Source organism: Balaenoptera acutorostrata, chromosome 9 (assembly GCF_949987535.1).
Source record: "Balaenoptera acutorostrata chromosome 9, mBalAcu1.1, whole genome shotgun sequence".
Lineage (NCBI taxonomy): Eukaryota > Metazoa > Chordata > Mammalia > Artiodactyla > Balaenopteridae > Balaenoptera > Balaenoptera acutorostrata.
This window is the reverse complement of record NC_080072.1, coordinates 8,607,055-8,623,613: the sequence shown is the minus strand read 5'-3', so window position 1 is coordinate 8,623,613 and position 16,559 is coordinate 8,607,055. Positions and strand designations below refer to the sequence as shown.

Sequence of the window (16,559 nt, the reverse complement as noted above, 5' to 3'; positions counted from 1 at the left end):
CCCCTGCATTGGCGGATGGATTCTTAACCACTGTGCCACCAGGGAAGCCCAGCCAAAACAATACTGAAAAAACAAACACACAAAAACAAAAAACAAAAAAAACCCCAAAGTTCTAGGACTTATACGTCCCAATTTCAAAACTTACTATAAACCCATAGTAATCAAAACAGCATGGTATTGGCATAAAGATAGACATACAGATCAATGGAATAGAATTGAGAGTCCATTAAAAAAAACATATATCTATGGTCAACTGATTTTTGACAAGGGTGCCAAGAACATTCAGTGGGGGAAAAAAAAGTCTCTTCAAGAAATGGTGCTGGGGCAGCTGGATACATCCACATGCAAAAGAATGAAGTTGGACCCTCACTTCACACCACATGCAAAATTTAACCCAGAATAAAACATGTGGGTAAGTCTTCATGACCTTGCACTTGGCAGTGGTTTCTTAGATATAAAACCAAAGGCATTGGGCTTCCCTGGTGGCGCAGTGGTTGAGAATCTGCCTGCCAATGCAGGGGACGCGGGTTCGAGCCCTGGTCCGGGAAGATCCCACATGCCGCGGAGCACCTGGGCCCGTGAGCCACAACTACTGAGCCTGCGCGTCTGGAGCCTGTGCTCCGCAAAAAAAAAAAAAAAGAATTCTTACAACTAACCAACAAAAAGAAAATACTCAATTAACAAATGGGCAAAGGACTTGAATAGACATTTCTCCAAAAAAGATATACAAATGGCCAAAAAGCACATGAAAAATATGTTCAGTGTCATTGGTAAGTAGGTAAATGCAAATCAAAACCACAATAAAAACCACTTCACATCCACTAGAATGACTATAATCATAAATACAGAAAATAGCCAAGTGTTGGCTAGGATGCAAAGAAATTAAAACTGTTCTACATTGCTGGTGGGGATATAAAATGGTGCAGCCACTGTGGAAAACACTTTGGCAATTCCTCAGTAAGTTAAACACAGAAGTACCATATCGTTCCACTCCTAGGCATATACTCAAAAGTGAAAGCAGGTGTTCAAACAAAAACTCGTACATGAATGTTCATAGCAGTATTATCCACAATAGCCAAAAAATGGAAACAACCCAAATGTCCATCGCTGATGAATGGGTAAATAAAATGTGGTATATCCATACAGTGGAATATTATTCAGCCTCAAAAAGAAATGAAGTACTCATACATGTTGCAACATAGATGAACCTTGAAAACATTATGCTAAGAAGCCAGACACAAAAGGCCACATACTGTATAATGATTCTATTTATTTGAAATATTCAGAATAGGCAAATGCAGAAAATAGAGGAGGGGTGGCCAGAGGCTGGGGCAAGGAGAATTGGGATTTCCTTTTGGAGTGATGAAAATATTCTGGAACTAGATAGTGGTAATGGTTTCATACATGGTGAACATACCAAATACCACTGAGTTATACACTTTAAAGTGGTTAGAAGGTCCCTGCTGGAGTGCCCCTGTGCCCCCCGAACCAGCTTCTGGGAGCTTGGCAGACACAGATGAGAGACACCACCGGAGCTTCATTGTTGTGCTTCTGGAGACTTGTTCCCAAGAGATCAGAGCCCCTGAGGAAGAGTAGGAGAAGCAAGAGAAAGAGGAAGAGGAGGAAGAAGGAGAAGGAGCAGAAGAAGAAGAAAAATCCAAACAAAAGGCCAAGCTGCAAAGGACCGCTTGAAAAAGAGGATACCACGACAGGAAAAGGCCAGCCACGAGCTAATTTCCCTTAAGGATTTTATCACGCCTGTGAAGTTCCCAGGGAAAGTGAGACACCAGCCTGCGGTGCAGCTCCCCTTGGAGGAGAGCGAGCAGAGAGCTCTGCTTCTGAAGAAGTGGTCGCTCTACAACATGGAGATGGAGAAGGACGCCGTCAGGTCCATGCTTGAGGCCCGGCAGGGAGTCTGCAGGAGCTGCGGCTCACATCCCCGGAATGCCATGAGGCGGCCACCGAGCGGGACCCCAGTCTGTTCCCGTTTGAGAGACAGGGGCTAGAGTACATGCCGCCGATCTCCAACTACCAGCCCCCGAAGGCAGGTACCACGACATCACCAAGGTGTACACACAGGTGGAGTTCAAGAGTTAAGAGCTGCAGGCAGCTGTCCACAGAACATGCTGGCCCTGAGAGCCGGAATGACCAGGGCTCAATGCTTGACTTGGGCCATTTGGACATCTAAGAACATATTGATTTATTACAGAGGGAGTCATTCTGATTGCACAGGATGAGCAAGAAATGTCTAGTACACTGGAAGCGTGGTAAGATGCATGCAGTTTTTGTTGTTTTTTTAATTGAGGTGTAGTTGATGTACCATATTGCGTGGGTTGCAGGTGTACAGTATAGTGATTCACAATTTTTAGAGGTTGTGCACCATTTATAGTTATGGTAGAATATTGGCAGTGTTCCCTGTCTTGTACAGTATATCCTGTGGCTTTCTTATTTTCTTTTTTCTTTTTTTGGCCATGCCACATGACTTGTGGGGTCTTAGGTCCCCGACCAGGAATTGAACCCGAGCCCTCGGTAGTGAAAGAGGTACGTCCTAACTACTGGACTGCTAGGGAATTTCCTTCATCTATTTTTTTAAATTGAAGTATAGTTGATTTACAATGTTGTCTTAGTTTCTGGTGTACAGCAAAGTGATTCAGTTATATATGTATATTATATATATATATATATACACACACACACATATACATATTCTTTTTCAGATTCTTTTTCATTATAGTTTATTACAAGATATTGAATATAGTTCCCTGTGCTATAAAGTAGAACCTTGTTTTCTAATCTATTTTATATATAGTAGTGTGTATCTGCTAATCCCAAACTCCTAATTTACTCCTCCTGTCCCCTTTCCCCTTTAGTAACCACGACATGAAAGCAACCTAAGTGTCCATCAACAGATGAATGGATAAAGAAAATGTGAGATATATATATATATATTTATATATTTATATATATATATATAAATATATATAAAATGGAATATTACTCAGCCATAAAAAAAGAATGAAATAATGTCATTTGCAGCAACATGGATGGACCTAAAGGTTATCATGCTAAGTGAAGTAAGTCTGACAAAGACAAATATCATATGATACCACTTATATGTGTAATCTAAAAAAAGATACCAATGAACTTATTTACAAAACAGAAACAGACTCACAAAGAAAACAATCCTTGTAGCTTATTTTATATATAATGGTTTGTACCTCTTGATCCCCTGCCTCTGTGTTGCCCTTCCCCACTTCCCTCTCCCCACTGGTAGCCATCGGTTTGTCCTCTATATCTGTGAGTCTGTTTCTTTTTTGTTGTGTTCACCAGTTAGTTTGTTTTAGATTCCACATATGGGTGATATCATACAGTAAAAACAAACAAAAACAAATAAAATAAATTGGTTAAAATGGTGAATTTGATGTTTTGTGTATTTTAGCACAATTTTTTTTTTAAGTCAAGAGAAGGTACTAAGTCTGGGTAATTCAGCTTCTCAACAAAGGCAGATTGATGCGTTGGCTTCTCTGTGAATCTCACTTTCTCTTCACGGTTTCAAGATGGCTGCCACGGCTTTAAGCTTCTCATCTCCCCATGACAATATCCAAAGAAGGTAGGCAGAGGCTTCTCCTTGATGTCCTCACTTATTTTCTCAGGGAGGAAAATATTTCCCAGGAGCCCTCCAGCAGCCTGCCCCTTAGATTCTCATTGGCTAGAGCCAGGTCACATGCAGACCCACAAACCAATCACTACAATAGGGATGGGATTCCAGGCCTTGGGTTAAACCAATTATGATTCATCCCGAGGCTGAGTGAGCGGCTCTCCTTCCCTTATCATCTTGCTGCCTAAAAAAAATTTGGACTCTGTTAGGAAGGAAGAAGAGGAACCCAGCTGGGACTTCCCTGGTGGCGCAGTGGTTGAGAATCCGCCTGCAACTGCAGGGGACGCAGGTTCGAGCCCTGGTCCGGGAAGATCCCACATGCCCTGGAGCAACTAAGCCCGTGCGCCACAAATACTGAGCCTGCGCTCTAGAGCCTGCGAGCCACAACTACTGAAGCCCACGCATCTAGAGCCCGAGCTCTGAAACAAGAGAAGCCACCGCAATGAGAAGCCTGTGCACCGCAACGAAGAGTAGCCCCCGCTCTCCACAACTAGAGAAAGCCCGTGCGCAGCAATGAAGACCCAACAATGAAGACCCAATGCAGCCAAAAAGATAAATTAATTAATTAATTAATTTTTAAAAAAAGAGGAACACAGCTATTTGTTAGGCGATGGTGTATGCCACATCCTCCTCTTACAATAATATCACCTTAAATATCCTTTGGAAATACCCATGCATCACTCTCAAAAAAGTCGTTCATTTGGGGTGATCCCACCCCCAAAGCATCAGAAGTGGACAATAAGCCAAAAGGTTGGTCCAAGATGGGTATATGACCTAGCCTCACTAATAACAGGCATCCTCTGAACTTTCCTAGCATTTACTGGACAAGTTGCATTCACTCCCTGCTGAGCTTGATACACTACCAGATTATAAACCTGAAGTCACTATGTGTTCATCTCTGCCACCACATAGTGGATTCTCCCTGGAAATGAAGCCAATACAGAGGACAGAGCCTGGAGATAGAGAGAAATGACATTCCCAAAAATATGTGTGCTTCTGAATCCAGCTGTGCCTGAAGCCAGTGTAGCTCAGAACTTTTCATATATATGGGCAAATACTTTCTCTCTTTCACTTGACCCAGTTTGCATTTGGTTTTTTATCATGTGCAGTTGAAGAGTCCTTAATAATACAGGAGACCAGCAGGGACCAGATCATAAAAGGCTTGAAAGTGAGGCTAATAATTTTGGACTTTATCCTTGAGTAACTGGGAACCATGGATGAATTTTAAGGGAAAGACATGAACAGATATGTGAGACATGGTCCCTATTGTGGAAACTGGGGAGTCCTTCCCTCTGCCCTAGAATAAGCCAAAGTCAGATCGGCCACATGTTATACTGTTTAAATCAGGAAGAATTACCAAATCCCCCAACCCCACCACTATCAACTTTTATCAGAGGGAGACTCTAAATCAAAAGAACTAATGAAAACTACTCCCTGGGTCATAAGTCAAGCAGCCATTGAAAGTGGGTATGGATTGGGACTTCCCTGGCAGTCCAGTGGTTAGGACTCCGCACTTCCACTGCAGGGGATGTGGGTTTGATCCCTGGTCGGGGAACTAAGATCCCACAGACTGTGCAGTGCGGCCATAAATAAACAAACAAATAAATAAAAGTGGGTATGGATTAATGATGCCCCCAAGACCCAAGCAGTGCAGGAAGGAATACTTTCTGAAAAGAGAGAGAGCCATGCAAATGGGGAAAACATTTTTTTAGACATTTATCCTTACTGCTTCCAGAAACTTTTTGGGGGTCTTTGAAAGATGTGCATACCTAGGAATAAAATCTAATAAGGGAACCAGCAGGCCCTGCAGCTCTCACTCTTCCAACTGAGCTAATAAAATTGGTGGGCCCACTATAGGCATCCTTGCTCTGGGTCCTAGAGGCCGTTCATCACCCATAGCTTGCTGGGCTGGCAGGAAGCGAACATCAATGCCCTTCCGGCTGAAGCCCAGGACCCTGCTCTCTTCAGACAACAGGATGCAGGAAGGAACCCAGAAGGAAAACCTCCTCCTGGGGAAGAGGGCTGGAGCCTTCCTTAGGAAGAGAGAAGTTGTCTTACATAGAGACTAAGAAGGAAGTTCATGTATACATGCTTGGTGCACCTGAGGACGGGAATGCCAAGTCAGAAGAGGAAAAGCATCCATGAAGATGGAGACAGACAGTCATATAGTGCTTTTCTGTGTGATGCGAGGGAATGTTCAAGTGTGCCAGGGCTGTAATCTCTGCTCCTCTTATAATGTAAATTCCTTCAGAAAACGCCCTAATTCAGTGTTTTGCAAACTTGTTTAGTGTGCATGGGAGTCACCTATAGGGCTCGTTACACGTATAGATTCCTGGGATCCTTCTATAGATTCTTTTTTAGTAGAAAAAGTGGGTAGCTGTTGTTTATACCTGTTCAGTATCCTTCACCCCTTCTTTTGGTATCCTTGGGGAAACAAAGTGAAGGACAAATGTGTAAGCACTTATTCATTAGCTCCCATCCCTGTTGGTCAACGATGGCCCCAGGGGCATACATTCCACCCTCTTCTAGGGTGCGCATATATTAGTGCTGAGTGGGTCTCCAAGCATCCCACACTGAGGAGTCAGAGGAGCCCCAGAGCAAGAAGTGAGAGGTGCAAAGTATGGGCAAGGTGCAGTTGGGCTGTACCTGTGCGAAGTTGGCAACAGTGGCTGGTAAAGAGGTGTGCCTGAGAAGATGTGAAGTAATGCACCAGAGTTTCCTGTATGGTCCACATCCTGAACTCTCAGATCTGTTCAGGCCCTCCATTAAGTCCAATCCATTACAAGAGCATATACAAGATAAGCTATATTAATTATCCTCCTGGTCTATACCCATTCTTGATTTCTCTCGCCTACACCCAGCATTGTGCTCACCTGGCAAGTGACCCTCAGGTGAAGAAAACACCACCATTAAGTGGTAGCACTAGTGGGCATTTGAACCCACACAGTTTGTCTCCAGAGCTTGGGCTTTTAACCACTACAATGCCTATAGCACAGTGTTGAGGAAAGTTTCAAGGTAGGTGGCATCCAGTTTCAGTGAGAAAAAAATGCCATAACTGCTTCGGGATGTCGACCACGAACAAGGAGGCTGGTAGACACACCACCAGAAGCAAAAGTGACCAAAGAAAAATAAATTGGACTACATCAAAACTTAAAACTTTTGTGCTGCAAATTAAGAGAGTAAAAAGACAATCCACAGAATAGAAAATATTTACAAATCATATATCAGAGAAGGGTCTAGGTTCCAGACTGTATAATGAACCCTTACAACTCAACCATACAAAGAGTAATAACCTAATTTAAAAACAAGCAAAGAATTTGAATAGACATTTTTCCAAAGATACACAAATGGGGAAACAGCACATGAAAAGATGTTCAACATCATTAGTCATTAGGGAAATGCAAGTCAAAACCGCTATGATATACCGCTGTGCACCCACTAGGATGGCTGTAATATAAAAGATAGACAATAACAAGTGTTGGCAAGGACGTGGAGAAATTGGATTCCTCTTACGCTGCTGGTAGGAATGTACCATGCAGCAGCTGTGGGAAACAGTTTGGCAGCTCCTCAATAAGTTAAACATAGAATTACCATATCACTCAGCAATTCCACTCCTAGGCATACACCCAAAAGAACTGAAAACAGATGTGCAAACAAAGACTTGTACATAAATGTTCATAGCAGCACTATTCACAGTAGCCCCAAAGTGGAAACAACCCAAATGTCCACTACCGATGAAGGGATGAGTAAAATGTGGTCTATATATACAACTGAATATTGTCCAGCAATAAAAAGAAATGGAGCACTGATACATGTTACAACAAGGATGAACCTAGGAAACATGCTAATTAAAAGAAATCAGCCACAAAAGGCCATACTGTATGATTCCATTTATATGAAATGTCCAAAATATGCAAATTTATAGACAGGATGTAGATTAGTGGTTGCTGTGGGATGGGGGGTGGGGACAATGGCTAGTGACTGCTGATGAGTCTGGAGCCTCTTTTAGGAGGGACAAAAATGTTCTAAGATTAGATTGTTGTGACAGTTGTACAACTCTGTGACTATACTAAAAAAACATTGAATTGTACACTGTAAATGAGTGAATTGTATGGAATGTAAATTATATCTCAATAAAGCTATTTTAAAAAACCTGCAAGCCCCATGTCCTAGGAAACCCCTCAATCACTCAGGCAAACCAAGAGGGTTTGTCCCCCTAATGCCACCCTCAGCCATATAACATTTTTTTCAAAAAAGAACAAGGGGATTGGGGAGAAAATGCAGGGTCTGGAGTGCTATTCAGCTTCTTGCTGTGGCAAGGCTGTGTAACAAACAACCCCAAAATGCAGTTGTTTAGAAAAGCAAACACTGGGGACTTCCCTGGCGGTCCAGTGGTTAAGACTCCACGCTTCCACTGCAGAGGGCTCGGGTTTGATCCCTGGTTGGGGAACTGTGATCCCGCATGCCTAGTGGTGCAGCCAAAAAAAAAAAAAAAAGAAAAGCAAACATTTATTTCTTGCTCACAGGTCTGTGGGTCAACTGTGCCTCTACTAGGCCAGCTGGACTTGGGTGTCTCCCATTCTAGGACCCAGGCTGAAGAAACAGCATTTCCCTGGGGCATGCTCTTCTCATGGTGGATGGCACAAGCAGAAAAGGCCAAGGCATGTCACACAAACATGCATGAAGCCTCAGCTAGGATATACCTTACCTCATGCCCGCTTACACTCCATTGGACGAGGCAAGTCTGCCAAGCCCAAAGTCAGTGGGATGGATAAATATTCATTGCCTAATGAGAGGCACTAAAAAGTCTCAAGGCAGCGGGGCTGGGCCTGTAATCTTATTATGCGGGGAGTGGAATAGTTGGAAATAAGCCAATCTACCGCAGCCAATGGGCCAAATACTTGCCATTCCTGCACTATGAGACGTTTGTCTAATGTCTGCTGCATTGGGAGCCTTTTTTCTTTAATAGAAATGACTCTATATTAAATTCTGATTGTAAAAGTAAAAAAATCAGACAATACAGAAAAGTTTAAAATGTAAAAGCTATAATCCCACCATTCAGGGTTAACCAACGTTAACAGCTTAGTGTTTATTGTTATACAACTTCTTACATATATATAATCACACTGATGTTATTTTTAACATAATTAGGATTACGATATACATACCGTTTTGTAATCTCTATTGTCAGTTAAAATTTCATGAATACCTTTCTATATAAAAATATGTCATCGCAATTTTTAAAATAAATTTATTTATTTATTTTTGGCTGCGTTGGGTGTCCGTTGCTGCGCGGGGGCTTTCTCTAGTTGCAGCGAGCAGGGGCTACTCTTCGTTGCAGCATGCAGGCTTCTCACTGCGGTGGCTTCTTTTGTTGCAGAGCACGGGCTCTAGGCACGCGGGCTCAGTAGCTGTGGCGCACGGGCTCAGTTGCTCCGCGGTATGTGGGATCTTCCAGGACCAGGGCTCAAACCCGTGTCTCCTGCATTGGCAGGCGGATTCTTAACCACTGCGCCACCAGGGAAGTTCCTATCATCGCAATTTTTAATGTTTATATTTTTTCACCAATAATTCTGCCATCATAGCAGACGTATTTCCATTTCTCATGTTTACTTCCAATCTGTAGCAATGTTATTCAATTTTTTGCTTCAACATAATCATAGTGTACAGGTGGTCCCTGGCTCACGATGGTTTGATTTATGCTCTTCGACTTTATGATGGGCGGAAAAGGATATACATTCAGTAGAAACCATACTTTGAATTTTGAATTTTGATCCTTTCCCAGGCTAGCTATATGCAGCCTCTCTCGTGGTGCTGGGCAGCGGGAGACACAACTCCCAGTCAGCCACATAATCACAAGGGTAAACAACCATTCCGTACTCAGACAACCATTCTGCTTTTCACTTTCAGTACAGTATTCAATAAACCATGAGATATTCAACATTTTATTATTAAATAGGCTTTGTGTTAAATGATTTTGCCCAACTGTAGGCTAATGTTTAAGAAAGGTTAGGCTAGGTTACGATGATCAGTAGGTTAGGTGTATTAAATGCATTTTCTACTTACAATACTTTCAACTTGAAACAGGAAGGAAGGGGGCAGGGCACGATCTTTAAAAGAATGACATAGCCATAGGACATAACAAAAACTGGTTAGAGGGCTTCCCTGGTGGCGCAGTGGTTGAGAATCTGCCTGCTAATGCAGGGGACACGGGTTCGAGCCCTGGTCTGGGAAGATCCCACATGCCACGGAGCAGCTGGGCCCGTGAGCCACAATTGCTGAGCCTGCGCGTCTGGAGCCTGTGCCCCGCGACGGGAGGGGCCGCGATAGAGAAAGGCCCGCGCACCGCGATGAAGAGCGGTCCCCGCACCGCGATGAAGAGTGGCCCCCGCTTGCCGCAACTGGAGAAAGCCCTCGCACGAACCGAAGACCCAACACAGCCAAAAATAAATAAATAAATAAATAAATAAATAAATAAATAAATAAGAAAATCCTTAAAAAAAAAAAAAAAAAAACTGGTTAGAACCAACTAGGTCCAAGATGGCGGAAGACTCGAGTTCCAGTAGACCTTGAGCCTCATTATGTGCTCATTGTAATACATTAGCATATGCTAAATGACACACCCACCAGTGCCATGGCAGTTCTGAGGCTAACCATAAAAGGTCAAAAAGTGGGCGGTGTCCCAATCCCTGGAAATCTCTGCCCCTTCCCCAAAATAGTTGGAATAATCCTCCCTCTCGTTAGCCTATGAAATTACCCAGCCCATAAAAACTAACCACAGCATAAATATTTTGGGGCCTCTCGCCTTCTAAGATGGCCCACACTCTGTCTGTGAAGTGTGTTTCTCCCAAGGCCCTTCTCACCTTTTGAGACAGACCGCGTTTGTCTATGGAATGTGTATCTCTCTAAATAAGTCCACTTCTTAATAAATCGCTTTGTCTCTCACTGAATTCTTTCTGTGATGAGACATAAAAAACCTGAGCTTCATTAAGTCCTGAGGCCAGCTGTGTGATCTCAATTAAAAGACCGTGGGTTCAAGTCCGAATCTGAGTTGCACGGTTTCAAACTTAGGATGGATTTATGGGGATGTAAATCGAGGAAGATCTGTGTATGTTTGTGGGTTTGCACACTTAACATTATTCCATAAATGATCTTCCATGTTGTTACAATCTGGAAATTTGTTCTTTGTGGTGCTACCACACCATCATTTAATTAGCCGATTCCTATTATTGGGCGTTGTGGTTATTTCTAGTATTTTACTATTATATTAATTCATTCCAAAAATTCCTGTTGCATTCGATTGGCTGAGTTTTTTCTCCCTTCTTTTCCACCATTCTTCCCCTCATTTCAAGTGGAGGGCCATTGGCAGTTCCCAACTGTTGAGTTCAGTAGCGGTGTAGTAGTTCGGCAGCAGGAGCTTGCTGGTATAGATGTGTATCGTTCGTAGCCACTTCCCTATACAGTTACTGATAGCTGTCCTGAGTAGGGATGGCTTCCAGAAATTCTCCTAGTGCCCACTAAGCTGACTCAGGTCACTTTGTGACACCAAAGTGCAAGCCCAGAAGTCACCTGGTGATAGGAGTGTGGTCTACAGCGCCTGGCACCCGAGGCCCATGTGGGCAGTGGAAGAGAAACAAGGTTTGAAATGTACTGAGCTAGAAGCTAGTGGATGGGAAATGGTGGGAAATCTCCTGCTAAATGGGAAAAAAAAATATCTAACAAGGAGAGAATAAGGCTGATGCACAGAAAGAGGCGGAGACCAAGATGGAAAGATCGTACTGGTGGCGTTTGCGTCCTGCCTGTCTCCCTGCCCTCCCCATGATCAGGCGTTCAGCCCTTCCCTGAATTCATGAGCCAATAAATTCATTTTGTTTGAACAAGAGCTTTGCGGTGTAGACACCAAGCTGGTGCTAACACCATAGCTCCTGGAACAGTGCTGGAACTAGAAAGGTAGACGAGAAATAAACCTGCCCTCTGGGAACCCACAGACTGAGGAACTGGGAGATGCTGACAAGTGATTATAGCACGAGTTACACAGCAGAGGTGTTGAAGCTGACTCAAGAACCAAGAGAAGGGGACCCCGGGCTACACGCAAGAACTGAATAAGATTTCAGCAAGGAGTGAGAGTCTAAGTTTTAGGGAATGAATAGTTCAAGCAGTGACCACTACTATGACACTTTTTTTTTTTTTTAATTTATTTATTTTTGGCTGCGTTGGGTCTTCATTTCTGTGCGAGGGCTTTCTCCAGTTGCGGCAAGCAGGGCCCACTCTTCATCGCGGTGCGCGGGCCTCTCACTATCGCAGCCTCTCTTGTTGTGGAGCACAGGCTCCAGACGCGCAGGCTCAGTAATTGTGGCTCACGGGCCTAGTTGCTCCGCGGCATGTGGGATCTTCCCAGACCAGGGCTCGAACCCGTGTCCCCTGCGTCGGCAGGCAGATTCTCAACCACTGCGCCACCAGGGAAGCCCCTATGACACTTTTGTTAGGTTATTTTTCTGCTTTCAGATGACTTTAAGGTAACCTATGGTAATAGGATTATTGAGCTAAAGAGCATGGACATATATTTATTATGGCTTTTGTAGACAGCTACAAAATGCCAAGGAAGTTAGGAGTGAAGCCACACCCCTCCTCTTAGCCTTCAAACAGCCCTCTCTTCATCTAGCTTCATTTCCCACAGCAGCCCACCCCACCACCCGCCCCGCCCCGTCCTGTCTCATCACCAAGGCCCCCAATGCCAACAGTAAGAGCTGTATCAAAAGGAAATGCTTCCATTCCATGTCCTGTAATAACCTATCATGGAAAAGTATATAAATGTATATATGTAGGGGCTTCCCTGGTGACACATGCCAATGCAGGGGGGACACGGGTTCGAGCCCTGGTCTGGGAAGATCCCACATGCCGCGGAGCAACTAAGCCCGTGAGCCACAACTACTGAAGCCCGCACACCTACAGCCTGTGCTGTGCAACAAGAGAAGCCACCGCAAAGAGAAGCCAGCGCACGGCAAGGAAGAGTAGCCCCCAGTCACCACAACTAGAGAAAGCCCACGCGCAGCAACGAAGACCCAACGCAGCCAAAAATAAAATAAAATAAATTTATTTTAAAAAACAAATAAATATATAAAAGTCACAACGATACCCATTTTAAAAAATATATACTGAACAATAAAATTTGAAACAGTTTGAATCACTTTGCTGTACACCTGAAGCTAACAACATTGTAAATTAACTACAATTTTTTTTTTTAAATGTTAAAAAAAAAAAAAAGGCAATGCTTCATCCCAGCTTGGGCCTCCAACCCAGGGGATGATGTGGGGAATGGGCTGGAGCAGCTAATTACTGCAACAGAGGCCATTGTTTTCAACTCTCCTATCTCTAGTCTGTCCTTCCCCTGTTTTAGGAATCTCATAATCCAAGGCCAAACTCACAAGTTGCAGACATACCTGTCTAGTAAATCTCTATCCTCTCTCCTCCACATGGGGCTAGCTCAGCAATTAAAATTCCAATTCCTTCAAAAAGGACTCAGCACGGACTACATAGCTGGGATGGGAACTGGCAACAACTCCATCTAAGATGGTCCAGAGTTTCCCCTCGGATTCTTGGTGCAGAGAGGGCTCCCTCAGCAGCAGGCATGATGGAAAAGAGCTGAAGCTTTGCAGTCAGAATCGCTCTGTGACTTGCAAGTCATTTGATCTCAAATGACTTATTTCTCTCGGATTCAGTTTGTGTGTGTGTGTGTGTGTGTGTGTGTGTGTGTACAAAAGCTAATAATATCTACTCTTTCATTCATTTAACAACTATTTAAAGTTCACTGTGAGGCAGCGTGGTGGTGCTGTAGTGGAAAGAGCAAGGCCAGGGAACTGGCAGAACCAGAGTTGAGTCCTGCTTTTGCAACTGATTGGATTACATTCAATCTAGGGAAAGATGCAACATGAACCATTATTTTAGGCAACCCTAACAAAAAACGCTGCCAGGTTCTGACACAATAATTTCTTATCTCTTGGAATTGTATTTTATAGTTATTAAAAGAGGTCTTTAGACTTACTGATATCTTGAGGTAGATTTTTGTCATATATCATTCTTCATATATCTAAAAATAGAAAATGTAAGCAAAATAAATTGGTTAAGGTTGTCAAAGCCCTTGACCAAAGACCACCAGAAACACACTCATAGTCAAAAAAAGTCAGGTTTATTTAACTTGAAGCAGTAAGGAGAGTGCATCCTGGCGACACCCTTGTGTGTATCTCCTTAAATCTGGGCTTTTGTTCCACGGTTCTGCGGAGGGATTAGGGAAGTGGGGACCAGTTCTGGATTAAATGCTGTCAAGAGGAAGAGGCAATTCAGACTGGGTATCTTTATAATGCTTACCTAGGAGGCAGGAGGATTCACAGAGGGCTAGAGTTGTATCTTTGGTAAAGAAGCACCAATCGGGAATTCCCTGGTGGCCTAGTGGTTAGAATTCCGGGGGGACCCAGGTTCAATCCCTGGTCAGGGAACATCCCACAAGCTGCGTGGTGTGGCTACAAAAAAAAAAAAGGACCCAGTCACTCAGAGAAAGGCGAAGTCATTTTTGTGGTCACAAAGTGGCCCCATCTGAGCATCTAAGCATGTCTCATTCTAAGCACTGATAAATAACAAAATTCAACTGAATAAATCTGAAGATTTAACTGGCTTTATTTAATGATTCAGCATCCTATCCAGTAAACAGAAAAGTGCTCCACGGAATTGTACAAAATGGAAGGGTTTTACAGAAGGAAGGACGGGTGGCTAGGGAAGTTATTAACAAAAGGAAAGAACTGTTTCAGGCCAGGTCATATTCTTTTTTGGGGGAAGGGGACCGAAGGGGTCTTTATGCAGATTACCTCACTAGTGCTGATCAGGAAATTTCAGATCATCTGTTTATAGGTCACATTCCTGGGAGAGATTAAAACTGCAATTAAGTCTTGGTTTGCTGTCATGGGGGCAAATGACTCTGTTCTGGGGCCTGTTGTTTCTTCTTCTTCTTCCTTTTTAATAGCATGGTTTATGTTCTGCTGGTATCATCACTATCTGAATATCAGAAGGGCCATCTTACACTTTCTTAGCTCCGGACCAGGGATCCAACCCACGCCCCCTGCAGTGGAAGCACGGAGCCCTAACCACTGGACCGCCAGGGAAGTCCCCATCTTACTTTCTTGATAGTCTTAAAACTTCACATTGATGTCCATTAGAGAAAAAAGCACCCCCATTTCAAAGATGCTAAAATGTAGGGGAAAATGTTCATGCTAGATTTGATGAAATAGGATTCATGCTGTATTACCCTGGGCAAGTAATTTAACCCTTTAAGGCTCAACTTCCTGCTCTGTAAAATGGGAACAACACAATCTACTACATAAGACTTGTGAGGTCTAAGAAATAATGTCTACAAAGTGCCTGGTATAATACTAGCTGTATCGCTCAGGGTCCAACCAGGCAAACAGGAACCACTCTAAGAATGTAAAAACAGAGAATTTAATGCAGGGGATTGGTGACACGGGTGACAGGGGTGATGGAAGGGCTGAGGAGCCCAACAGCAGACAATGAGGCAACCCAGAGATTAGCAAAAACCAGAAGCTGCCCACACTCCTTAACCGGAGGGACAAATAGAGGAGGTGGAATTAGTGGAGCCTGGCCGGGAGGACCACCATCGGAAGTTTGAACCACAGCAGCCTATCCAGTAGGAGGTGGCGCCACAGGGGAGCCTCGCCTGCTGCTGGAGACCTGCCAGAGCCCGAGCAAGAGAGAGAAAGAGAAGAAATAACCTGGCTTTTTCATACCTCCTAACTTCCAGTCTCCTGCCGATGTCTCCCATTGGCCAAACCCAAGCCTGAAAGGCAGCTGTCCTGGAAGCCTGAGAAACTACACCCTGCAAGGCAATACAGAGCAGAGCAGAAGCGCAAGGAAGGGATCTGCAGCAAAAGGGTAGAGAACAACCATTAGATAGAAATAGGTTAAACAGGCTTGGTAATGCCTTTATTTGTAAAACCTTTAAAGTACTGGATACACGTGAAAATAACAAAATCATTCACTTAAAACCATACCATAATCCACATAAACTAGTTCACATCTCCCCTCCCACCCCAACCTACTACATTATTCTGATTACTGCTGTGTCTGGTCTAATACAGTGGCATTTTAAGACGGATTTTCAGTGTCAGGCATGTTCTCCACTGAAATCTCATGAGGGCTTCTACAGCAGAGGGAGATGCCCATTCTATGTCACAGAGGTCAAAGCTCAGCCACAGTAGAATTATTATGCAGCAGCGTCATGGCAACTGGACGCTGATCTTGGAGCTCTCAAGGACTTCTGCGAGACCTGTGGAAAGGGTCACAATCTCTGGACTCACTTTTAAAAAATGGAAATCACAACCCTCGGGATGGTTTACGCGCGCCCACAACACTCCACTTGGCTCTTCATCTTTCCATCCCCTTGTCCAGAAGGCTCCACAATGTTCTTTGAAATAAAGGATAAACTTGTCTAAGAAAACAGATAACGTACCCAAGATCACAGAGCTAGCAAATCGGAAGGAATTCATTCTCTACTCTTCCTACGCCAAGGCGCTTTCCGCTCCCCCACCGGTTCTTTTCGCGCCCCGGACATGCTCTGGCGGTGGAAGGCTTGTTCAGGGAAAGGCAAGAGAGACCCCGCTCAAAATCCTGAGGCACTTGGTAGCGCTCTTCGTGCAGCCAACGTGCCCGACTGGCGTCTCAATAGAGGGCGACCCGCCAGGCTCGGCCGGCCGGGTCAGGACGCTTCCGGCTCGGGGGAGCTCAGGGTCCTCTCCCGCAGGCCCGCGACCCCCACCACCGCGCCAGGGGGCAGCCGGAAGCCAGCTGCCCTGCCCGCCCCCTGCGGGTCGCGGGGTTTCTAACGGAGCCGCGTGCC

General features: G+C 44.2%; 1 long non-coding RNA gene and 1 pseudogene across 4 annotated transcripts; one reads left to right on the top strand and one right to left on the bottom strand.

The window, feature by feature from the left end:
* Positions 1–406: 406 nt before the first annotated feature.
* On the top strand, positions 407–2,097 carry LOC103020947 (39S ribosomal protein L40, mitochondrial-like; annotated as a pseudogene).
* Positions 2,098–3,263: 1,166 nt separating this feature from the next.
* On the bottom strand, positions 3,264–16,530 carry LOC103014628 (uncharacterized). Of its 4 annotated transcripts, none has more exons than XR_009009228.1 (5): positions 16,173–16,530; positions 15,451–15,582; positions 14,024–14,175; positions 13,701–13,745; positions 3,264–3,842 (listed from the first exon to the last, which is right to left on the bottom strand). It is a non-coding gene; the product is annotated as an uncharacterized LOC103014628 (long non-coding RNA). The 4 variants fall into 4 exon arrangements; XR_450344.2 differs by lacking the exon at positions 3,264–3,842 and adding an exon at positions 5,505–8,124; XR_009009227.1 differs by lacking the exons at positions 3,264–3,842; positions 13,701–13,745 and adding exons at positions 13,823–13,930; positions 14,518–14,569.
* Between the last annotated feature and the right edge of the window lie 29 nt (positions 16,531–16,559).